This window comes from Protopterus annectens, chromosome 9.part0 (genome assembly GCF_019279795.1).
Source record: "Protopterus annectens isolate FY-2018-M chromosome 9.part0, PAN1.0, whole genome shotgun sequence".
Classification (NCBI taxonomy): domain Eukaryota; kingdom Metazoa; phylum Chordata; order Ceratodontiformes; family Protopteridae; genus Protopterus; species Protopterus annectens.
Genome location: NC_056743.1, coordinates 932282122 through 932307853, shown reverse-complemented (window position 1 = coordinate 932307853; position 25732 = coordinate 932282122). Strand labels below are relative to the sequence as shown.

Here is a 25732-nt window from a genome sequence, read left to right as displayed (position 1 = left end):
GGGTACAAATGCGCATGACCGACGTCATATCCTCAGTCTTTTCTTGCCCCAGATGTCAGAAGGCCCTAAACAGAAAGGTCAAAACCAAAAGACAGCAAAAAACAACCAACCACCCTTGCACTAATCAAATGAATAATATATACAATATGCACAATATTTACAACCCAAACCACATAACTGCCTCTTAACAACAGAGGGGAAGGAGGGAGGGTAAATTGGACTGCAGCAATGTGGATCTTCGAACATCTACATTTATGGTAGGTACAAAACTGTACTATGTTCTTCATCTCACATTGCTGCAGTCCTTACACTTGGGTAGAATCCCAAAGCAGAGGTAAGGGAGGATGGCAAAACTAGAAAGTAGTAGGAGCTGCCAAAATGCCCTGTAAAATAGCAGTGGCAAACCCAGCCCTAGATTTAGAGTAAAGTGGAAGGTGGTAATGCTTAGAGAAAGTATGCACTGAACTCCAAGCAGCTGCCTCCAAAATATCTTTAGTTGCCACCCCCCTCAAAAAAGCTGTAGAAGTGGCAGTAGCTCTAGTGGAATGAGGCCTAATCCCAGCTGGAACCTCCTTACCATGATGTGAATAACAGAAAGCAATACAAAACCCAATCCACTTAGAAATAGTTTGTTTTGACACAGGCTTGCCCTGAGAACCCAAAGCAAAAGAAACAAACAACTGCTGAGACTGTCTGAACTCTTTAGTTCTGCTCAAATAATATCGCAACTGCCTGTGTATATCCAAGGTGTGCAAAATCTTTTCCCCTTTATTTTGGGGATTTGCATAAAAAGTAGGCAAATGAATAGTTTGGTTTAAAGCCACACTAGAAACCACCTTAGGCATAAAGGAAGGATTAGTACGTAAAGATACCCTATCCTTATGGAAAATTAAGAAAGGCTCAACTGCCATAAGGGCCTGTAATTCAGAAACCCTTCTCGCAGAGGTAATGGCCAACAAAAAAGCAGTCTTCCATGATAAATATTTCAACTCGGCAGTAGCTGCAGGCTCAAAAGGTTGTAGAGTGAGTTTCTCCAACACAAAATTGAGATCCCAAGCAGGAGTAGGAGCTCTACGCTGGGTCTTATATTCTTTGCCCCTCTAAGGAATTGCTTAAACAAAGGATGAGAAAACAACGGTGGATCACAGTCATAGTGAGCAGAAATTGCTGCAGCATGAATCTTAATAGAAGAGAAGGACAAACCTTTGTCCAGTAACTCAGCAAGATATTGAAGAGCCACACTTAAATTAGGTTTAGCAACATCAAATTCCTTTGCTGCACTCCAAAATAAAAATCTCTTCCATTTATCTGCGTATACTTTCCTTGTACTAGGCCTTCTGGCCTCCAAAATAACATTCAGAACTTGCTGCGGAAGCTGAGACCCTCCAGGGTTTAAAACAGAATATGCCAGGCTGTTAGGTGAAGAAAGTGAAGTTTGACATTGAGTAAATGACTGTTCTCTTGAGACAGCAGGTGTGGAATCGAAGGCAAAGGCCATGGAGGCTCCCGAACCAGACTTCTCAGTAATGGGTACCAGTGCTGTCGAGGCCAATCTGGAGCTATTAGAATCATCTTTGGCTTGTCCTGTCTGACCTTTAGGAGTACCTTTGGGAGGAGAGGCAGAGGTGGAAAGGCATACACATGAAGATTGCTCCAATTGAAAGAAAGAGCATCCACTTTCCAAGCTGTGGGATGAAACCTTTTTGTTCAAAACTTTGGCAGCTGGTAGTTTAGTGGAGAAGCGAACAGATCTATGTCTGGAGTTCCCCATGACACTGTCAATTTCTGAAATACATGAGGATCCAATTTCCACTCGTGGGGATCCATAATTTGTCTGCTCAACACATCTGCTAAGGAGTTCTGTGCTCCCGGCAGAAACCTTGCCTGAAGATTGAGCTGTAAACTGAGAGCAGTCTCCCACAAAATCATTGCTTGTCTGCATAGAGGATAAGAATGTGTTCCCCTTGCTTGTTGATGTACCACATGACAGTTGTGTTGTCTGTTAGAACCAACACCTGCCCTGGAAGAAGTAAATCCTTGAAAGCTATTAATGCAACTTGGACTGCTAACATCTCCTTCAAGTTGATATGTAGATGTTGTAGTCTGGCAGGCCACGTGTCTTGTATCCACTTTCCATTTAGATGAGCTCCCCAAGCTTTGTCTGAGGCATCTGTCGTTAGAATCTGACTCGCCTCTGGCGGGTCACAGAGAGTCCCTTGTTTAGGTGACATTCCTGAGCCCACCACAAAAATTCCTTTTGAATGCAAGGTATTATCTGAATGACAGTGTCCATATCTTGGCAGTGCTGTGCCCATACATTTTTGAGATACCATTGTAGCTTCCTCATATGAAGTTTGGCATTGGGAAGCACCAGAATACAAGATGCCATGAACCCCAAGGCTTGAAGGACTGTCCTTGCAGTCAGCCTGGACTGATGAGACAATTGATGGAAGTAAAGGGAAAGATTCTTTTGTTTGTCCGGGGTCAAAACGGCCATCTGGGATGCTGTATTCAGTCTCACACCCAGAAAGCACATGTCTTGAGAGGGTACTAGACTGGACTTTATTTCGTTCACAGAATACCCCAGGCATCTTAGCACTGCTATCACATATTGCAAATGATGAAGAAGCTCGTCCCTTCCTTTGGCCAGAATCAGGCAATCGTCCAAATAAGGATAGATCTGTATTCATTTTAGCCTGAAGAAAGCTATCACTGGAGCCAGAACCTTTGTGAACACTCTGGGCGCAGTAGATAAGCCAAAGGGCAATGCAGAGAACTGATAATGAGAAGTCCCCGCTCGAAAACGCAGATACTTCCTGCAACTTAGCCTGATAGGAACATGAAGGTAAGCTTCCTTGAGATCCAGAGTCACCATCCAATGATCTTTGCCCAGCAGAGGTAAAAGCTGTTGTAACATCAACATTTTGAACTTGGGAATGTCCAGATAAGTGTTGAGGATAGATAAATCCAAAATTGGTCTCCACGTGTTCCCCTTCTTTGGTACTAGGAACAGGCGAGAATAAAATCCTAGGCCTACTTCTGGCAGAGGGACCGGCTGTATGGCCCCTATTTGCAGCAGCAGAGAAATTTGTTTGTGAGCCTCTATTCTTTGCTGAGGAGGAACGTCTGGCATGCCTTTGAAAGGAGGCAAGGTATGGAAATAAAACCTGTAACCTTGGTGTATAATATCCAATACCCATCTGTCCTGGGTAATTAAACTCCAATTTTCTTTGAAGAGTGCTAACCTTCCTCCCAAAGGTGCTGCCAGGCAAGAAGGCTCTGGCAGCTGAAAAGGTAGGTCATTGGGCCTGTTTACGAAAGGACTGGCCCCTGCCCTCACCCGAAGACTGTGCAGGTGAACTCCCTGTTCTAGGTCTGAAAGAGCCCTGAGCTCTACCCCTACCACGTCTAGATCTTCCCCTAGACTGTGAATCATAAGAAGGGTACGTCCACCCCTTAGCAGGCCAATTCCTACTAAACTTCGGAGGCTGAACTTGCAAAAAATCTTTAACAGTCTGCATAGACTTAGCCTTGTCTTCCATTTTCTTTAAAACTGCCTCCACAGGTGAACCAAACAATACATCAGACTGTAAAGGAGCATCTAAAATCCTTGTCTTAACATGGTCAGATAAGTTCTGATCCCTCAGCCAGGCGTGCCTGCGAAGAACTGACCCAGTGGCAGCCACCCTAGGCGAGGCCTGTACAGCATCAAATCCACATTGTAAAGAATGCTTACCCACCTGTTCAGAAACATGTACCAAATCTTGTAATTCTTTACACTCAATGCCTTCCGCCAGAGCATCTACCTTAGACTTCAATTGAGAAAGAAGATAGTTTTGATATTTCAACATGTGAAACTGGCAATTCAAAGCCCTCATAGCTAAGGTGGAAGAAGTATAGACTTTCTTTCCCCATCTATCCAAAGCTCTGGCCTCTTTATCTGGAGGAACCGGATTTTTACCACAGAGGCCTTGACACCCTTAGGTCCCTGACTAACTGTTTCTGGGTCGCCCTAGGACTCTTATACAGATATTTATGAGCTTCAGGCACCCTGTAATACCTGTCCGGTTTAACAGGAGCAGGAGGCAAAGAATCAGGATTAAGTGAAGCCTCTGCAAACACATCTTCCACAACATCCAGAACAGGAGGAATAGCCAAAGGCCTATGCTGGGGTAAAAGCAAAAATTCCCTAAGCCTTTTCCTGGAATCAGAGAAGTCCTGACCTTCCCACTTAAAATGTTCCCTCATAGAATGAAGCGTCTCTGAAAAGGAAAAATCCTCTGGAGGAGAAGCAGAAGGAGTAGAATCATCCACATCAGAATCAGAATAAGGAGAATACTCCTGTAAGTCTTCAGCCGAAGACTCTGAAACATCCGAAACCTGCTCAAAACTCCCCAACTCTGGTTCCACCCTAGGCCTCTTATCAGGAGGGGGCAAAGAACCTCTAATCAAAGTAATTAAATCTTCTGCCATTTTGAGCATGTGCTTCTTGGGCACAGATCCTGAAGAACTAGGAGTGACACCAACAGAAGCTAAACCTGGCCTGCCTCTGGGAGAAGCCTTGGAAACAGAAGGAGAGGGCCTAACCACCCTAGGAAGGGAGGGGAGTACAGTAACCTGAGAAGCCCCTTCAGCCTGACCTGCCTCCTGAGAGGCCACATCCTGCAATATCAAAGTCCCCTGGGACTCCAGAGAAGCCTCGGTGGAACCACCGGTTCCACTGACGCCTCAAGAACCGGCGTCCGGCACGGACGACTCTTCTTGCCTGGGTTTAGCTGCTTTGTCTTTGCGCTTCTTCGAAGAAGCGGGCGTCGGAGCATCCGACGGCATATTGTAATTGCACCGCTTCCTGAAGACCAACCTGGCACAATCTAACCTTCGCAATAGTGCGCTTATTAAACCTAGCACAAAAGCGACACCCAACAACGTCGTGCTCAGGCCCCAAACAAGGAATACACAAAGTATGATAATCTCTATGCGGTATCTGCTTCCCACAAGAAATACAGTTATTCACTTTTTCTGACATCCGGTAAACCACTGAGGCAAGAAAAAACTAAAATATTCGCCAACTTTGACTCGGTCTGAAACTCCGAATTCGAAAAATTTCAGAACGCCGAACGGCACTTGCAACGCTGCTTCTGCATCGGACCATGCGGCAAAAAAGACTGAGGATATGACGTCGGTCATGCGCATTTGTACCCTGACGTCCTGATGTCAGTCTTAAGCGCCTTGACCGACGTCAGCCTAATACTTTGATATTCGGGCCGACCGAGGACAGCGGACTACCCAAGTGTAAGGACTGCAGCAATGTGAGATGAAGAACATCTGCTAAATTACTTCATGTGGTCCAGTGGTAACAAGGTTTGATTTCCTCAGCTCCCACTGCCTAACTTTGTGACTCTGAGCAAGTCACTTAACCAGACACTGCCCTTGGGCCAAATCTTTAAGAGGTCCATGGAGATCAGTGCTCTAACCCTGAAAACAAATACAAATAAATAAAATAAACATAATTTGATTTGTTTATGCTGTTTAATATGTTTAGGTGTTTCAGATACAAAATACTTGACGCAACTATTAAAGAAAATTTATGAAAATATCGTTCTAAAATCTCAGTAGATTTGCCATTGTTGATATTTTTTTTTCCACAGGACAATCTGCCCACATAGGAACAAGTCCTGCATAGACAGGAAAAGGTGGTAACCCTATCCAGAGACCAGACCAAGTAGTAAGCAAAGGCTTTTAAAATGTAAATAAGGCCATGAAAAAAGTACAGATTCTGAGCTCACTGTAGTGGGATACTATTGAAGAATTATTTTTTATATAAAGAAACAGGAATCACTACTGGAATGGATGCCGTTATGCAACTAAGAATCCCAAGAACCGGTTGGGAAGAAAAAAAAAATTTAACTGTTCAGAGGCTTAAGTCGCAAACATAAAATGTCATCCTGCCCAGGCAAAAATAAAAATGTTCTCCCTCTAAAAATTAAAAGGAAGCCAATAAGAAGAACAGCTTTTGCAGGCAAAGGGTGGGCTTTCTTGTTATATATTGTGATGTTCAGGTCCTTAAAACAGCTCTATATTGTAGCATAACTGCCAGAGAGCTACCTTCATGTCGGTCATATGTAATGTCACAAATAATGAAAGAACCTGCTTGTTCTGCCTTCTAATGTGAGATGAGTATGTTGTAAATATTTTGTAAATAATTATGTTTCAGATGAAAAACCAAACGTGAATTAGAATGCTGGAAATACAGAAGTAAAGGAATCTTCAGAGATCTTGTTTAAGGCTGATACGACGAGTACGAAAGAGTCTGAATTCACACAGAATAAATACTGAAGACAGAACTTTTGAAATGCCTTCTCTTAAATAAAAAATATTCAGATGAAATAGGCCTAAGACTCTTTCCCACCTTCATGGATCTGATGAAAAACTGAAAGAAACTTTCTTACTGACCTCCACGGACCAGCTGCAGTGTTATCCTATACAACTTCCTAATCATAACTACACAGGCCACAACATATTATGAAAACTGAACTGTCATTTTTAGTTCAAAACAAAAATTTGCAAAGTCTGGTATTACACAGTGCTGTTTTTCCAGAAGTGCTTCACCTCTCCTGCACCACACACTCATTTGTTAACAGACAAACTCCACAGTCACCATACCTTAGGAGAGGAAGCATCTCAGAGATATGAGAAATGCCTCTGACCAGTCCAGTAGCTTTATCTGTTTTTTTTTTTTTTTTTTTTTTTTGAAAGCAGAATTAGGACTTAAAAGACCCAACTTTTCTTTCATTATAAATGTATTCCAATATTCGGACTTCTTCCTGAAGGTCTTACCTACAATACCTTTGAACTTAATGATTTAAACAATGAGTTATTAATGAAATATTAATGTGATGCATGTATGAAATTATATAGTTTTAAAGGCATATTCATTGAATATATAAGACATTTATACTTTTCTAACTGGTTATTTTATTTTATGTTATAGACAGTTATGTAGTTTTGCAGTAGTAGTTTGTGCTTACTGCTTTAGAGCATTTTAAGACATTTTTGTTAAGCTGTCAGTTCATTTTTAATAAGGACAATATGGCAGTTTTTTTATAGCTGGAATATTTGTTGCTAAGAGCATGATTTCAAGTGGAAATTAAGCAGGAACACCACATGACTTCAGCACAGATCCTATGATGATACTTTGAATTAAGAGAGGACAGGATACACCTGAAATGTATTCTGGAAACAGAGGAACCAAGATCTAGTAAGGCAATGGTTAATCTGATACTACTGGCAACAAACAAAGGTAATACAAGAGCATGGAAATCACAGAAAGGCCAAAATCAGAGGATATGTTGGTTATAATAAAAAAAAATAATCTGAAAATTAGATCAACCATGAAAGAAGGCAAAAAGATGCTAACTAATAAATCAAACTTGTGGGACCAGTATGTTTGTAGTTATGATACACATGGATAAAAATCTGGTATGCCAAAGAACAAACAAGTAAATGGAACTAATTTGAATAGACAAAATGAAATGGATCCAGAAAACAGAAATAATTGGAGTACTAAACAATTTAGAAATGTGTTTTAAAAATCAAATGAGGAAGTAGTAATTTTAATGTTTTGTATGTTTATGGTAAGTGTTATATTACTGACATGAAATGGAATATCTTGTCCATTTAACAAACTGTTCAACTCTTATTTTGTGTTTAAGACAAGAAAACATAGAAAAATAAAAAATAAAAGACCATCTGCACACAGATGAATCTTACATGTTATTTTCTGTGATTTTTAAGACAAGAAAATATAGAAAAATAATAAAAACTAAAAGACCATCTGCACACAGATAAATCTTACCTGCTATTCTCTGATTTGTCCTCATTAATTTGGATTTGCCATAACCTGCTTGCCAGAGGTTCAATTAAAGAACAAACAAAACTTGAGCGAGTAGGCATCTGTCCTGATGCCTTTTCCTAAATTAAATATCAGATAAAGTTTACTTCCCACCTGTATTCTGACCATAGCACCCTGATATACTGATTGAAGTAATTTTCCAAACCTTTCAGGAAATTTCAGATACAACAGTTGTTGTTACTGGGCTACTGACCTGAAGGTCCTTATAAGCTTGGCTATGCATACCCCATACAATACTAAAAGATTTAGCTAGGAGTAAGAACTATTTATATGCACACCCCGAACAGACACTAACCTAGTTAGCAACAGGAAAAACAATGCTCCTACTTAAGAGTGAACCTGTAAGCTATCCTAAAAACTATAGACCAATAACTTGCCTTCCGATGACATATAAACTATATACTGGAATTGATGCCGACAGAGTCTACAGTCATTTAGAAGAAAACTCAGTTATGGTAGTAGAACAAAAGGGAAATAAAAGAAAGCCTTATGGAACAAAGGATTACTTGTCGTTAAATAAATTCATAGTGGAGAACTGTCAAAAAGGGGAATAATCTACGTATGGCATAGATTGCCTACAAAAAAGCATTTTACAGCATCCCACATTCATGGATAAGACAGTGCTTAAAAATATATAAGATACACCCTACAATGATAGACTACATTACAGTGATCATGAAACAGTGGCAGACCACTTCGCAATTAAGCCATGATAAAGCCCAAATTATTATCACAGGGATAAAAATTCAAGGGGGATATTCCAGGGTGACTCTCTGTCACCACTGCTATTCTGCCTTGTCCTTAACTCATTAAGCTCTCTGCTTAATGGCTTAGGCCATGGCTACAGTTTGGCTCCTAGAAAACAAAGTGTAAAGACTTATCTTCTCTTTGTCGATGGCTTAAAATTGTATTGCTCATCAGATGAGGAACTGAAAGTACAACTGCAAGTTGTCACAACTTTTTCAGATGATATAAGAATGTCATTTGGTCTTGATAAATGTGCAAAAGCAACCTTTAAAGCAGGAAAACTGCAGCACCAAGAAAAAGTACAGTTGTGTACACTTACCATAAATGTAGATGTTAGAGTGTATTCACTGTTGCAGTCATTACATTTGGGTAATCCTGCTGGTAGGTTGCCCTCAGTCGGCCTGAATTCCAAAGTCCTGGGTCCTGCAGCTCTGGTTGAATGTGGCCTAATGCCCTTAGGCACTGGCTTGCCACGGTGTAAATAGCAGAAACGAATGCAGTGGCCTATCCACTTTGAAATAGTCTGCTTTGAGATAGCCTTTCCTTGTGATCCTGCAGCATATGTCACTAGTAACTGCTCTGTCTTTCTGAAAACTTTGGTTCTGTCCAATTAGAATCTAAGCTGTCTGTGTACATCCAAAGAATGCAGAATTCTCTCCCCCTTGTTCTGTGGATTTGGATAAAAAGTTGGCAGATGAATAGTTTGGTTAAGAGCCACACTGGACACCACCTTAGGCATAAATGTTGGTTTGTCCTCAGAGAGACCCTATCTGGATAAAAAATGATAAAAGGTTCCACAGCCATGAGTGCCTGTAGCTTTGAAACTCATCTTACAGAATTTATTGCTAGGAGCACAGCTGTTTTCAAAGATAAAAACTTTATATCAGCAGTAGCAGCTGGCTCAAAAGGAGGCAGGGTGAGTTTTTCCAAGACATAGTTGAGGTCCCATGCAGGCATTGGTGATCTCCTTGGAGGACTTACATTTTTGGCTCCTCTGAGGTACTGCTTTAATAAGGGATGAGAAAAGATTGGTGGCTCCGTATTGTAATGAGCCGAAATGACAGAGGCATGAATTTTAATAGATGAAAAAGATAGGCCTTTGTCCAGCATCTCAGTTAAGTATTGCAAAATCTGAGGAATATTTGGCACAGCTGCATCAGTTACTTGTGCCTGGCTCCAAGCACACAATCTCTTCCATTTTCCAGCATAAGATTTTCTAGTACTAGGCCTCCTGGCTTCCAAAATGACATCTATCACAGCTTTACTGAGAGGTGTGTTTTGTAGGACTACATTATCTGCCATGCTGTCAGGTTTAAAGTCCTGAGTTGGCTGTGCAGGATCTGATTGTTTTGCTGGGACAGCAGATGAGGTATTTGAGGTAAGGTCCAAGCTGGGCATTGAGATAAGTTCCTTAGGACTGGATACCAGTACTGGTGAGGCCAGTCTGGGGCAATCAGTATCATCTTTGGCTTCTCCTGTCTGACCTTCAGGAGTACCTTGGGGAGGAGAGGCAGTGGGGGAAGGACATATACTGATAGGTTTTTCCAGTTGAAAGATAGGGCCGTCCACTTTCCATGCTTGTCTGTGATGAGTCCTTGTGCAGAATCTTTTTAGTTGGTAGTTGTGAGGGGAGGCAAATAGATCTATGTCCGGCATCCCCATTTCCTTGTTGTCATGCTGAAGACTTGTGGATCCAGCTGCCACTCATGGGGATCAGTGAGGTTTCTGTTTAGCTCGTCTGCCAGAGTATTTTTCCTTCCTGGCAGGAATTGTGCCTGCAGATGTACTTGGTAAGTCAATGCTGTGTCCCACAAAATCATGGCTAGTCTGCAAATGGGGTAAGAATGTGTGCCCCCCTGCTTATTTATATACCACATGACCGTGGTGTTGTCTGTCTTTATCAGCAGTTGTCCCAGATGAAGTAGGTCCTTGAAGGCTGTCAGGGCATTTTGAACAGCTAGCATCTCTTTTTGATTGATATGTAAATGCATTTGGTTTGAGGACCATGTGCCCTAAATGCATCTTCCTGCCATGTGGGCCCCCCCAGGCATAATCTGATGCATCCGTTGTTAGTGTCTGCCTGGCTGCGGGTAATGTGAATGGCTGTCCCTTGTTTTGGTGACAAGCCTTTGCCCACCATCGAAACTCCTGTTGCAGGCAGGGAATGAGAGTAATAAGAAGTTATGTACTCACCATAACGTTCCATCTGAGTAGGTGACTTCATTTGGATGCAACCTGTGGGTATCGGATCCGAGCCGGCAGTTCAAAAGCTTTAGGATCCGAGCTCCTAGCTCCTCCCTCTACCCATAACCCCTTGCCAAGCCCTGACTGACCTCAGATTGAGTTTGCCGTGTAAACCAGACTCCTGGGAAACCAGGACTAATATTGCTAATAAGGTCAGGGGGATGGAGGGGGGGATGGTTGCATCCAAATGAAGTCACCTACTCAGATGGAACGTTATGGTGAGTACATAACTTCTTAATCTGAAGTAGGCAGACTTCATTTGTCTGCAACCTGTGGGACAGAGTCCCCAGCTACCTAAACCTTGGGCGGCCATCATGGAAGGATGTTCCGGAGCACCGCAGAGCCAAAGGATGCTCTCCCTCTGGAAACAACATCCACTTTATAATGCGAGATGAAAGTATGAGATGAAGTCCAAGTGGCTGCTGCACAGATATCATCCAAAGGCACTCTAAACTTAAAAGCAGCAGACGTGGATACTGCCCTGGTAGAATGCGCTGTAATTCTCTGAGGCGGTGGCCTTCCTGAGGTGTCATAAGCCTGCAAGATACAGTTAGAAATCCACTTCGACAGGGTAACCTTAGAGACTGCCTTGCCCAGTGCGAATTTTGCAAAGGAGACGAACAGTTGATCGGATTTCCTATGACCAGCTGTTCTGTGAATATAGAAGCGCAGCTGCCTGTGAACATCTAAAGAATGTAACTTATATTCTCCTTTGTTTTTATAGCTGGGGAAAAAAACTGGCAAATTAATCGATTGGTTGATATTGGATTCTGAAGAGACCTTCGGTAGAAATGAAGGATTGGTCCTGAGGAACACCCTAACCGGAAAAAAGGAAAGATATGGTGGTTTGACACACAAAGCCTGGAGTTCAGAAACCCTTCTAGCCGATGTAATGGCTACTAAGAAGGCAGTTTTCCATGAAAGGTATTTTAAATCCACAGAGGCTGCAGGCTCAAAAGGAGGAGAGGTTAGGGCCTGCAGAACTAGAGATAAATCCCAAGGTGGTATAGCTTCCTTAGCCGGAGGCCTCAAGAGAAATGCACCTTTGAGGAAGGTTTTGCAAATTTTTGCAGCCATGAGAGGTGTTGAGTCAAGACCCACATGGTAATGGGAAATGGCTGCCATCTGAACTTTCACCGTGGAAGAGCTTGCTCCTTGCTGAAAAAGGTCTGTCAAGAAGTCCAGTACCGCCGAAAGTGGTGCAGAAAAGGGGTCAAGGTTATTAAGTTCTGCCCAAATAGAAAACCTCTTCCATTTGCTTCGATAAACCTTCCTAGTGGAAGGTTTATGGGCCGCCACTAAGATGGCTTTCACAGGTGACGAGATACTGGGAGTCCTTATCAGGGATGGAATTGGAGCAGCCAGGCTGTCAACTTCAGAGTGTGAAAGTTCGGAGTTGGAAGCCCTTGAGGGTGGGAGATGAGATCCGGAATCGGATCTAGAATCCAGGGAGGATTTACTCTGTGAGACCACACGAAGGGGAACCAAGGTTGACGAGGCCAGAACGGGGCAATGAGAATCATTTTGCTCCCCAAGCTGTTGGCTTTCTGCAAAAGTTTCTGCATTAGAGGCAGTGGAGGGTAAGCGTAAAGGAGACCGGGAGGCCAAGCATGCACCAGGGCGTCTCTCGGGGATTCCCCGAATGGGGGAAATAGAGCGAAGAAACTGTCGCATTTGGCATTTGAGGGAGAAGCAAAAAGATCGCAACAGGGTTGCCCCCAGGCGGCAAAAATCTGCTTCGCTACTAGAGTGTTGAGAGACCATTCGTGAGGGGAAAGAATGGTGCAACTGAGCTTGTCCGACAGGATGTTGGATCTTCCCGGAATGTGCGTTGCCACAAGAAAGCGATTGGTGGAGATTGCCCATTCCCAGACTCTCTTGGCCTCTCGACAAAGGGGATAGGACTTGGCTCCTCCCTGTTTGTTGATGTACCAGACTACTGACATGTTGTCCATCTGGATAGCAATAGTCCCTGCAGGGAGAAGGCTGTGTAATGCTTGCAACGCTAATAGCACTGCCCTCATCTCCAGGACATTTATATGCAGTGAGGTCTCTGAACTGTTCCACGTGCCTTGGACAATTTTTCCCACTGAATGTCCCCCCCACCTGAAGCGAGAAGCGTCCGTGGTCACCGTGGCTAGGGGGAACGCAGCACAGAAAGGTCTCCCTGTTAGGAGATCCGTTGACTGGAGCCACCAAAGAAGGGAGCTCCTGCATGCCTTGCTGATAGCTATCAGGCTGCTGAGAGGGAAGTAGAGCAGGGACCACTGGACCTGGAGGGTCCATTGAAGAATCTGCATGTGAAGTCGAGCATGAAGAAGCAGAATGGCTGCCGCCATTGAACCCAGGGCCCTCAGGACCAAAGCTGCCGTCGTAGCAGGACGTAAGATGGCCACGACATGACACCTCAGGTTGGACAGTCGATCCGTGGTAAGGAAGGCCCACATTTTTCTTGTGTCCAATCTTCCTCCTATAAAGTCTATAAGCTGTGTGGGGGCCAGTGAAGACTTCTCTTTGTTTATGGTGATGCCCAGCCGAGGAGCCATGTGAAGGAAATAGTCCCTGGCTGAGCACAGCAGATGTCTTGATGACGCCGTTAGGAGCCAGTTGTCCAGGTAAGGAAACACCTGAATTCCCTGGAGTCTCAGGTGGGCCGCTACCACAGCTAGTACTTTGGTAAACACCCTGGGGGCAGAGGTGAGACCAAAGGGAAGGACCCAGAACTGGTAGTGACTGGCTCCCAGCCGGAAGCGAAGGAACCTCCTGGACCGTCTGTCCATGAGAATGTGATAGTACGCGTCCTTGAGGTCTATAGAGCACATCCAGTCGTTCTCCCGCAAAAGGGGGAGGATAGATTGTAAGGTGACCATCCGGAATTTTTGCTTGGTTACCGACAGGTTCAGTTGTGACAGGTCTAGAATCGGTCTTAAGTCCCCCGTCTTCTTTGGCACCAAGAAGAACCTGGAGTAAAACCCTGATCCGGTCTGATCTCGGGGGACGCGCTGAATGGCTCTTTTTGTTAGCAGCTGCGCGATCTCGATAGCTGCTGCCTCCCTTTGATCGGGTGGTACATCGGGGAGGCTTCAGAATCTGGGTATTTTGTGAAAGAGGATTGAATAGCCTCTGGATATCACCCGAAGCACCCAACGATCTGACGTGATTGACTCCCATGTTGTCAGGTGCTTCGAAAACCGCCCCCCGACCGCCTCCAGAGATGGGCGGCCGGGCAACCCTTCAGGGTTGCTGCGCGAGTCTGTCAGAGAAAGGTTCTCTGGACCCAAAGTTCCTAGGAGCCCCTCTGCCTCTAGGACGGTGACCTCCCTGTCCTCCTCTGCCACGGAAGGACTGGTTGTCCGGAGCAGGTTGGGATTGCTGCGATTTCCGGAACCACATCTTCTTCTGTCCCTTTTGGTTCTTCGAGAAGGACCTCTGGGGAGCTGAGAAGCGGACTCCGACAGCAGACAGTGTCTTCCCGTCCTTTTCGCTCCGGACCAGCGTTTCGCGGACTGTTTTGCCAAAAAGGGCAGAACCATCGAAGAGGGCATTCGCGAAGGTCGCTTTGAAGGGCTCTGCGAAGTCACAGTGGCGGAGCCAGGCCTGACGCCTCATGACGAGGCCCGCTCCGCTAGCTCTAGCGGCTCCCTCAGTTGCGTGAGAAAGTAGCCGCATAGAAGTATTTGAAACCGCTCTGAGAGTGGCCATACGGGTGGAGTACACGTGTTTGTCCTCCGCTGACATGGACTCTGGGGGGGAATGCAGCGTACTCTTTAATCAGGTCTCGTTGCATCTTTATGACATGTGCCATGTAGTTCAGCGCTCTCAAAGAGAAGGTTGCTGAACTAAAGACTCGCTTCCCAATGCGATCCATCGAGCGGGACTCTCTGCTCGGGGGATGCATAGAGGGACTCTCCTGAGCTAACTCCCTCTTTGTGGCTGCAGCCATCATCATGGCATCTACTGGGGGTCCCTTACTCCAATGAGTGCGGTCTGCAGGGGGACTAAGGATACGATCCGGGCGTTTCAGAACTGGCTCAACGGTGTCCGGGTCCTTCCACGCTCTGGTGGAAATAAGGTCCACCAGAGGATCGGCAGGAGGGGACACCCAAGAGGTAGATGGGCCCGCCTCAAATGCCTCCAAGAACACAGACTCGTCTGAGGAGGCCTTGGGGGCAGACCACCCCCCCCCCTGATCCTTAACATTTCAATGATGTCTCCAAATGAGACATCCTCTAGGGGTGATCTTGGGGAGCCCTCCCCTTCAACCAAGTCTGTGTCTTCAGTGATGGACTCTTACACTTGCGCTTGCGAGGCACTTCCTCGGGGGGATTGTCCGAGGAGTCCTCGCCAGCACCCAGATGTTCCAAGGGAACTACCTGGGACATTGAGGCGGGCTGTCCCTGGGACCGGCTGATGGGAGCCTGGCCCAGCTGCGACGGAGTGCGGGGTGGAGCCGCGGCAGGGACCGGGGGTCTGGAGGTCCTCAACAGCGCTCTTTCCACCACGTCGAAGGCCGAGGGGGAGCTGACCTCTCTAAGCCCAGAGAGCCGACCCCCACTCGGATCCGACGCATGGATCAGAGCCGGCGCCGAGACGGTCGGATCCGAGAGACCGGTGCGCTCCGACCTGGACAGAGCCGAAGACACACCAGCTCCCTCGGATCCGAGGCTCGGCCCCCGGCTCCGAGAGGTCGGGTCCGAAGTACCCAAAGCACTCAAGGGATGGATCGGATCCGAGGTGCGCCGACCACCAATCGGATCCGAACCACCCCCGGATCCAACTCTGCCCGGCTCCGACAGCTCCGAACCCGGGAGTCGGGTCGGAGAAGGAGCTACGGGGACAAAACATGGAGTCAAGGCCCCTCCCGGATGGGGGGGGGGGCAGGAGCACTCCCATCTGCATCTGGGCCTGGATGAAACGCCTCATCATCCGGTCCATATCCGCTTCAGACATAGAGAAGGTGGACCTAGATGAGGCCACCGAGGCGGACCTAGAATGCCGCTTCGGTGACCTCGAAGCAGGACCAGTCTCCATCTCCTCGGGTCCAGAAGAGAACCGGGGAGAGTGGAGATGAGAATGAGGAGAGCAAGAAGCCACAGGAGAGGCCCTCTTAGACGGGGAGGCCGAGACAGAGGTTTCAGCCCGCCGTTTGTGGTGCCTCTCCTTGTGTCTTTCTTTCTCTCTCCTGGTCTCCCTATCCTCCGGCTTTTTGGTGGGAGGTTGAGTCCCTGCCGGGGGAAGGGAGACCGCAGCGCCCGGGGAGGGCTGCTGACTAGCAGGGGCAGAGGCTGAAGCCGATTCTGGAAGGAGAAGTCCCGCCAGAACCAACTTCGACCTCCGCTCTCTTAATGCCCGGGGGTTGAACCCTGCACATATGGTACAACCAGATGACAGGTGTTCAACCCCCAGACATTCTTGCAGTGTGGCCATCAGCTGGAGAAAGCTTGTGGCCACACTCGGTACATTTTGAGAACATAGCCTTAGGTGCCTCTGCCATAGTACACCCTAACAGGCCTAAACTAACACACACACACACACACACACACACACACACACACACACACACACACACACACACACACGACAAAAACTATGCAAAACCCGAGAAAAGGTTAAGCTAAAGGGAGGAGTAAAAGCCTAAACACACACTTTCAACTAAAAAAGTTTAAAAGAAAAATATTTTTCTGTCAGAATAACCGAATGAAATACTTGCAACCAGGAGCTCGTGAAATCCGTTAGCTACTTGAACGCGGCAAACGAAAATCTGAGGTCAGTCAGGGCTTGGCAAGGGGTTATGGGTAGAGGGAGGAGCTAGGAGCTCGGATCCTAAAGCTTTTGAACTGCCGGCTCGGATCCAATATCGGATCCTATACCCACAGGTTGCAGACAAATGAAGTCTGCCTACTTCAGATTCATTGTTTCCAGGCTGTGGCAATGTTGAGTCCAAATACTTTTTAGGTACTATTGAAGTTTCTTCATATGCAGTCTTGCATATGGAATTAGTAGGATGCAGGATGCTATGAAGCCCAAAGCATGCAGAATTTTTCTTGCAGATAACTGGGCCTTTGTTGCCAACATTTTGAAATAGGTAGTCAGTTGCCTTTGTTTGTCTGGCATGAGATAAACCATCTGGGCAGTTGTATTTAAGCTTGCACCCAGGAAAATTATCTCTTGAGAGGGTACTAGTGTTGATTTCTTTTCGTTGACTGTGTACCCAAGGCATTTAAGAAGACTTTTCACAAACGCCAGATGCTGTAGAAGAATGTCCTAGTTCTCTGCTTGAATTAGGCAGTCGTCCAAGTAAGGATATATTTGTATTCCTCTTTGTCTGCAGAATGCAATTACTGGTGCCAGGCACTTTGTAAAGACCCTCGGCGAAGTAGATAAGCCAAAGGGCAGTGCAGAGAATTGGTAATGCATTGAGCCAGCCTTGAATCTGAGGCATCTTCTGCATAATTGTCTGATTGGAACTTGCAGGTATGCCTCTTTTAGGTCTAAAGTGACAAGCCAAGCGTTCTTGCCCAGCATGGGCAGAAGCTGCTGCAAAGTCAACATTTTGAATTTTGGTATATCCAGAAATGTGTTCAAAATAGATAGGTCCAGTATTGGTCTCCAGGCCTTGTCCTTTCTGGGTACCAAGAACAGTCTTGAGTAAAATCCTTGTCCCTGCTCTTGCTCTGGTACTCGCTGAATTGCCCCCATGTCCATGAGGGATGAGACTTGTTTTTGTGCCTCTGCCCATTGATTGTTTGGCAGCCTTGTGACATGATATTTAGAACCCACTTGTCCTGGGTTATAATGTACCAATTTTGAGAAAAAAGTGCTAATTTTCCCCCTAAGGGTGCTGCCAGGAGATAAGTGCTTGGTGCAGGCAGGGGGAAGTCATTGGGACTGCTTTCTGTGTGATTGTGATTTGTCTTCTCCAACTTTGGAGGTAGAAGCACCCCACTGCTTTGACCTGTATGAACCTTGCACCTGGGACCTGCCTCTAGGGCATCTGGATCTGCCCCTTTGAGGTCTGTCTGACATAGGAAAGGACCAATTCTTTGTAGGCCAGTGTCTACTAAACCTAGGTGGCTGTACTTGTAAAAAATCTTTGACAGTTTGCATAGATTTAGCTTTGTCCTGCATTTTCTTTAACAACTCTTCTGCCTTAACACCAAACAAAGTATCATCCTGTAAAGGTGCATCTAATAATTTAATTTTGACATGATCAGGCAGATTTTGTTCCTTTAATCAAGCATGCCTCCTAATTACAGAACCCATAACTGCGGCCCTGCAGGAGGCCTCCAAAGAACCAAAACCACATTAAAAAGTATGCTTTCCAACTTGTTCAGCTGCATGCAATAAATCCTGCATTTTCTTGTTTTCTGCACATTCAGAGTTTAACAACATTTTCTGTTTAAGCAATGCAATGACATGTTGCTGATATTTGAGCATATGAAACTGACAGTTTAAGGCCCTTATAGCCAAGGTAGCAGATGTGTAAACCTTTTTTCCCCATCTATCCAGTGCCCTAGAATCTCGGTCAGAGGGGATAGGGATTTATGCAGTGGAAGCCTTAAATCCTTTGGGATCCTGTGAAATAGTTTCTGGTTCTGCAGCAGGGAACCCTGTAATATCTGTCAGGCTTAACAGGAGCTGGAGGTAAGGAGTCAGGGGTAAGACTAGACTCCAAAAACACATCTACAATGTCTAACACAGGTGGAATGGCTAGTGGCCTGTGTTGAGGTAGTAAAAGGAAATCCCTGAGCCTCTTTTTAGATTCTGAAAAATCTTGGTTCTCCCAGTGGAAATGCTACCTCATGGTATGCAAGGTTTCCCCAAAAGAATAGTCCTCTGGAGGAGAAGCTGAAGGTATAGATTCTTCAGCATCAGAATCCTCATAGGGGGGAAGAGAATATTCCTGATCAGAAGAGGAATCAGAGGAAATAGAAACCTGACCTGAAGATTCATAGTCAGTCGCTTGCCTAGGCCTCTTATCAGGAGGGGGATGGGAACCCCTGATCAAAGTAATCAAGTCTTCAGCCATTTTGAGCATCTGTTTTTTGGGCATACAGGCCTGTCCACATGGCTCTTGAGTTTGTTTGTTTGCTTTAGAAGGTGCTTTAGTATTTGCCTTTGAAGCTGAAGTCGGTTTAATATAAAAAGATGTTTAGGTCTGAATACACCCTCAGAAGCCAGTGCCTGCTCAGCGGCTCCAGACCCATCTGAAGGAATTGTATCAGAGGCTCCAATACCTTGAGTTTCCAGCGGCATGGCTTACTCCACATGGGAGCCGGTAGCAGCCTGCAACTCTAAAGTAGCGAGCGTCAGGGGCTGCAAAAGCGTCTCACTGAGAACCAGCCCTCGGTTGTCTATCTCTCTCCTTTTCTTTGCGTTTTTTGTTAACTCCGGTAGTCGGATGGCTATCCGACGACATTTCTGGATAATTAAACCGGCGTCCAAAATAGTTTAAAGCAAAATCATACTGACATAAAGACATAATATATTAATAGTGCGCGTTGGTTAAATCTAGCACAAAATCAACAACCAGAAACGTTGTGATCAGGGCCTAGGCAAGGAATACAGTAAGAATGAAAGTCCTTATGAGGTATTTGCTTTCCACAAGCAATACAATTATTTACTTTTTCTGACATCGGTCTGGATCAAGAAAAAAATTTCCCCAACAGGGTACTTAGCTTTATTGAAGACTTCGGATCTGAAACTCGAACACGAAAATCTCAGGAGTCGGCCGACCGGCACTTGCAAACTGTTTCTGCTCCGGGCACCACGCGGCAAGAAGGACTAAAGAAAATGGCGTTGGCTGCTTCTTTTATACACCTGACGACCTGACGTCAGAGAAGGGGTGACAGCAGCCGAACAGGACCCAGGACCTTGGAATTCAGGCCGACTGAGGGCAACCTGCCAGCAGGATTACCCAAATGTAATGACTGCAAAGTGAAACACGAAGAACATCATCAGTTTAGGACAAAAATGTGATATAAAAGAACTTGAGCAAAAGGGAGTGTATACATATTTGGGAATTGATGAAGGATCAACAATAAAACATGAACAAGTGCGAATAAAACTTGGTAAGGAATACTTTAGAAGACTTAAATTAATCCTGAAAGCAGCATTAACATCTAGCAACAAAATCCAAGCTATAAACCAATTTATTGTCGTCTTATGACTGTAATCTGCTTGAAACTAGCATTTACTAAATGTTCAATGTGTATTATTATCTTGGAGCTTTTCTCCCCAGGCCTCCGCTGAAAATGGATATGTATCCAGTCAGACTATCCCAGTCAACAAACGTAAAATAAAATAAAATAACAGATTAGACAGGAAAACAAGAAGGATGTTTCATGCCTACCAAATGATTTATAAAAATCAGTGCATACCAAGATTATATATTCCCCGTTCCAAAGGAGGGATGGACCTCCTTGAAACTGATTATATGTATAGATCTGCAATCGTGGGACTGCACACATATCTGCTGACCTCACAAGACCCAAACATAATGAAAGTTTTGAAACATGGGGAGAATAAATCTAGGATTACTTCTCTGCTTAGGCTAGCAGAAGTATATTGGTGTCGAGCAGGAATGGAAATCAAATTAGAAGCAGATAAAAATCAGGCAGCAACTGATTATGTCAAAACCAAAAGAAAGAATACAAGGTGAAGGACCAGATGAGAAAGCAAGAAATGTGGAAAAAACATAAATATAGTTGCAAGTATAGAGAACTCCTGGAAGAACCTCATACTGATCAGGAATGAACGCAGAAATGGTTAAGGAGAGGCAAATTCAAACCAAGAGATGAAAGGTTAATATTTGCGGCCCAAGATAGTGGGCTACGTACACGTTGGTTTACAAAGTCCATTAAACGTGAGAGAAACAGACAAATGTAAGCTTTGTAAAACAGAATTGGAAACAGTGGCACACCTTGTTGCTGGTTGTGACATACCAATGGCAGAAGGACTGTATACTGAAAGGCATAATAATGTGGCAAGACTGTTGCACTGGGGACTGTGAAAACATTATGGTATTAAATTGGCTGAAAATCACTGGAAACATGAGCCACAAAGCATCATAGAAAATGATAAAGTCTACATCACATGGGATCACCCATTACCAACAGTTCAAAAGATAGATGCTAGAAAACTGGATACAGTGGTCCATGAAAAGAAGACAAACGTAACGATGATCACTGAAATTGTCACATCCAGTGACTATAGTGTCTTGCATACAGAGAGACACAAAGTCATAAAATATCAGGATCTGCAGGCAGAAACAAGAACAATGTAGAAGAAAGATACCCAGACAGCTCCAACAGTAGCAGGAGCAACAAGTCTTTTCAAAAAGAATCTACAATCATATTTAGATATGTTACCAGTACATGTAACCCTGTACAAATTGCAGGAGGAGTAATTACTGGGCAAACTGCAGGTGCTGCGAAGAGCACTTTTAGCTGACATCAAAGATTGAAACAATACTAATTTCATGAACTTTAATTTCCACTTTGACTTAGAAATCGGGACCATTCCCATCATGGTATCAGAAACCCAAAAGACTTGGGAGAAATTGAGAGAGAGAAACCCAATATAAAGGATCTTCCCTAAACTCAAGATCTTAGCAATGACTGCCCATATCTAGTAGTAGACTTGCTACTAACAAAAGGTGATTACGTTATAGTGGTGTGTTATATTAACAAGCAATTTTTCATCATATTATCATTAGTAATTTTGGCAGGTACAAATCACATTTGGTCTAAGTCAATCAACAGACTAAGTACTCTATCCAGCCTTCAAACATTTTAGCTTAGAGGGCAGCAAAAAGTTGATAATCATGGCTAAATGCAAATACTTGATGGGATAAGATTATCTGAAGATAGTCTTTAGCAGGCTTCAAAATGGCAGCAATTATTGCCTGCCTCCAGTATGGGGGGAAGGGGGCAGATGAATTAAGGATATAGTAAACCATAACCATGAAATAATTAAAAAACATTTATTTAGTCTCAAGATATACAGAAGGCCATCAGTGTCGGGTGAGTTATCTTTGTCCAAGTCAGCAAACAGCTGATTCATTCCTGTATTGTAAACTCCTTCAAAAACAGATAAAGATTATTCAAATGTAGATAATTAAAAAATCAGTTAATCCACAATTCCTAATAGCTCTTTCACATCTGCTGCATTCTACATAAACTGTTCATAAAATCTTGCAAAACAGTTTTCTATCATCTCCTGTTGTGTTAACAGCATTTCCCTGATGAGTGCACCTTTATTTTATTAACTGCCTACCTGCTGTTTACTAGAAGTGATGTCGAGATAGCAAAGTCAAATTAGTGTTAATCTCAAAGACCCATAGTTTCAGATGCCACTTCAAAATTTCAGATTGTATGTTTTCCACTTATCTTGTGTTTCTTTAATTCTATGTTCTGTACCAATAACCTTTCCTTATAACATCATATCATTTATTTACTAAACCCAGTTTGGTATTGTTCCAAACTGTTACAAAAGACTTTGTTTTCCTGAGATAAATTTCCTCAGAAACATTGCTAAATCAATTTTGATAGTGTCCAGTTTTTCTGTAATCATCGTTCTTTCTGATTTAAGTTTCAAAACTCAACTTGAATTACTCTCCCAGACAAAGAAATTAAGTCTTCAGTGACTGTCAAATTGGGACCGATCCAGATGCATTTTTAGCATTAAAGGATCATGATCTGAGAGCACTATTGGGAAGGTATCCAGTATATATATCAAATAAGTATATTTCTTTCCACCGGTATTTTGTCAATTTCACAGTACGACATAAACCTGTATGAAAAACATGTACACGCTGATTGTGACGGATTCATTATCCTGTATAAATCTACCATTCCCATAGTATATACATATTTATTTATGAATTTCCCTAATGTAGGTGTCTTCCTTACACAAGGAACCAAATGCATTTCATCCAAAACAAGAAAAAACATATCCATGTTATATGCCCATATAACTAACCACTTTTGATTGGCAATCCAGTCCCCAAGCATCCATACCATTTCCAGTTCAGATGTTCCACGAAGTATGTAGATTAACTAATATAAACACATTATATTTCAACCTACCTTTTTCTGCCACATCTACCTTTTCTATTAGATGTTTGTTCTGTCTTCTCAAAAGGAATCCTTAGTCTTTCCAATATTACTACACCTTTAGGTCCACCCAAAAGGTAAAAAGCAAAACAAACTGCATGATATCCAGATATGCTTAATTTCCAATGTACCCAGTCTGAAATACGTGTGATTCTTTCAGCAACACAAAATGTTTTTTTTTTTTTTTACGCAAAAATAAACATTTGCTCTAACTAGTATAGAAGGGCCATTTTTTTTCCAGGATACTAAAGAATACATAATTATATATGCAATACACACTTTGAGAAAAGTTCATGCTCTCACTGTAATACAACATTTGATACAGTAGCATTCCTGCTCAGTATTTCTATCTTGTGTACTAATCCCTGCTATAAGAAAGGCTGTATCAAATCTTTTGTGGTAAAAACTGAAACTTTAACAAAGAGATCCTGACACTTCATAGAAAACATTCTTTCAACCAAATTAAACCTTAAAACAATTAATAACTAAAAAATTAACTGAGAACAAACTGTCTTCTAAAACACTTATCAAAACAGTTTTTAAGCAATATTCATTGACCTCCCTCCGAGCTACAAGCTCTAGGGACCTAAACTTTGTCACCACAATAAACAGGACATTCTGGAGGGATAGATTCCTGTCCCAGAGACTTCCCATACTCTGGAACAGGATACCCATCTATGTCAAGCAAAGTTCTTCATTAGCACTCTTCAAGAAAAATCTTGATGAGTGGATGGGAAATAGGAAATACACCCCGGGGATCACTTCTGTGTGTCTGCTCGACAGTGGCACAGGAAAATGACTTTCTTGGGTGGAGTAAGCCAGGGAACCTTATTGGCTAGGCTTATGTAGACCCTCAGGCCAATAGCCTAGTACCTACCTATGAAGTAGAAGGACAGTTACATCTAAAGTGCAGATGCTACTGATGTTTTATGAAACTGCAATAGCTACATAAATGGAAAACATTGGAGAGAAAAAATATAAACAATCCAAAACATACACCATCTCCAGATGAATTCTCTCTCCCCTGTCACTAAACTTCAGCGAACCTTAGCCTTCAAATCAGTAACATATTTGTTTTTGAACTGTTGCAGGCTGCATCCAAAAAACGTATTCAAGTATACTTTTTCCTAGATACTTTTAGCCATAACGACTTATCACACATCAAGACTACAGAACTGCAAGTAAATGAACTATGATTACTACAAAAGCAAACATTTTAGAAGCAAAGACATTTTTAAACAGAGAGAAGAAGCTCTTACAAAACATTTTTCATGCTCTCTGTCCTGATATGGAGACTCCAGAAAAACTAGCTTTATTGTGAGATTAGATTACCTGCACATCATGGTTGGACCCAGCTAAGTAGCAGTTTTGAAAACTGTAGCAAAAATTGGTCTTTTCACTAAAAATTATGCTAACGTAATGTGCTGAAAGAACACAGCTCAGTAAGCTCAGCTGTTCCTCTTCAGCATTAGCAAGAAAACATAAAAGCAGTTATAACTGGATTTGTAAAGCAGTAAGGAGGACCTTCTAGCAAACAAAACTGTAGGGACGACAATCCTATCTTAAAGAAGATAAAGACCATCAGGAGTGTGCAGGTTACCGATATAATGATATACAAAAATGAAGCTGTAACTAGTGCCTTTTTTAGGCAATGTCATAACAACAAAATTACCAAAGTAAAAAAATCCACTAGACAAATTTAAGGTTATGCTGCTTAATGTTAGGAGTCTAAATCAGAAATTGCACTCACTGGAAGCACTCCTCACCCTGGAAGATGCCAATGTCTGTGCAGTCACAGAGACATGGTTTAAGGTCACTGACAGCACCCCAGCCATGCAAGGCTACAATGCATTCCACATGTTCAGACGTCAAAACAAGCATGGAATAACCAAAGGTAGAGGTAAAGCCATCAACATTAAAGACAAATACACCTCAAGACTTGTCAAATGGTACGACGCCAAGTCCGACTAACTGTAGGTAAAATCCCCTTAAATATCACTGTTAGCAAAAGGTCCCCCACCATGAACCATGAAAACCACTCTGCCTACCTGGAACTACTTGAGTCACTCACTATACAGAAAAACACCTTGGTCATGGGCGATTTCAACTATACTCCCATCGATTGGGAGCCATATATGAGCATAAATACGCTCACCCTAAGATTCCTGGACTTTGTTAATACAAATGCTCTGAACAGATGGCCTGCACCCCACAAGGGGCTTGAATGTCTTAGACTTAAGCACTCACCAGCATAGAGGGTCTCTGAATTACCCCCTGTGTGTTGCCCTCCTTGGAAAGGTCTGATCATAAATCAGTCTCATTCGAAGTAATGATCATTCCTAAACCCCCCAACAGCAAAAAGGATGAAAACTTTCTCCAAAACAAACGATAGCCTCATAAGCGATGGCATACATAGTTTCAAACTCCTGCTACCACTGTCAACAATGACTCCTACAAAGAGATGTACACAAATGCCCTGTATAAACACCTATACAAATGTACAGACTTGGCTGTACCTGAATGGATCAAAACAAGATCACAAAAAAACAAGCCACCCAAGTGGACATCAAGCATAAACAGGTTATACGACGACAGGAAGAAACTAATGTCCAAGAACAACAAGGAACTGACTCAACAGAGGAAAAAAACCTGCCACAGCTTGAGCAATCAAATTAGATATCTTGTAAAGTCCTCTGAAGCCAGTTACCAAGCT

At 43.6% G+C, this 25732-nt stretch overlaps 1 protein-coding gene across 1 annotated transcript in view; it reads right to left on the bottom strand.

The window, feature by feature from the left end:
* Positions 1 to 25732, bottom strand: part of TIMELESS (timeless circadian regulator) — a 955757-nt gene that overhangs the window by 544646 nt on the left and 385379 nt on the right. The gene's annotated exons all lie outside the window — the stretch shown is intronic.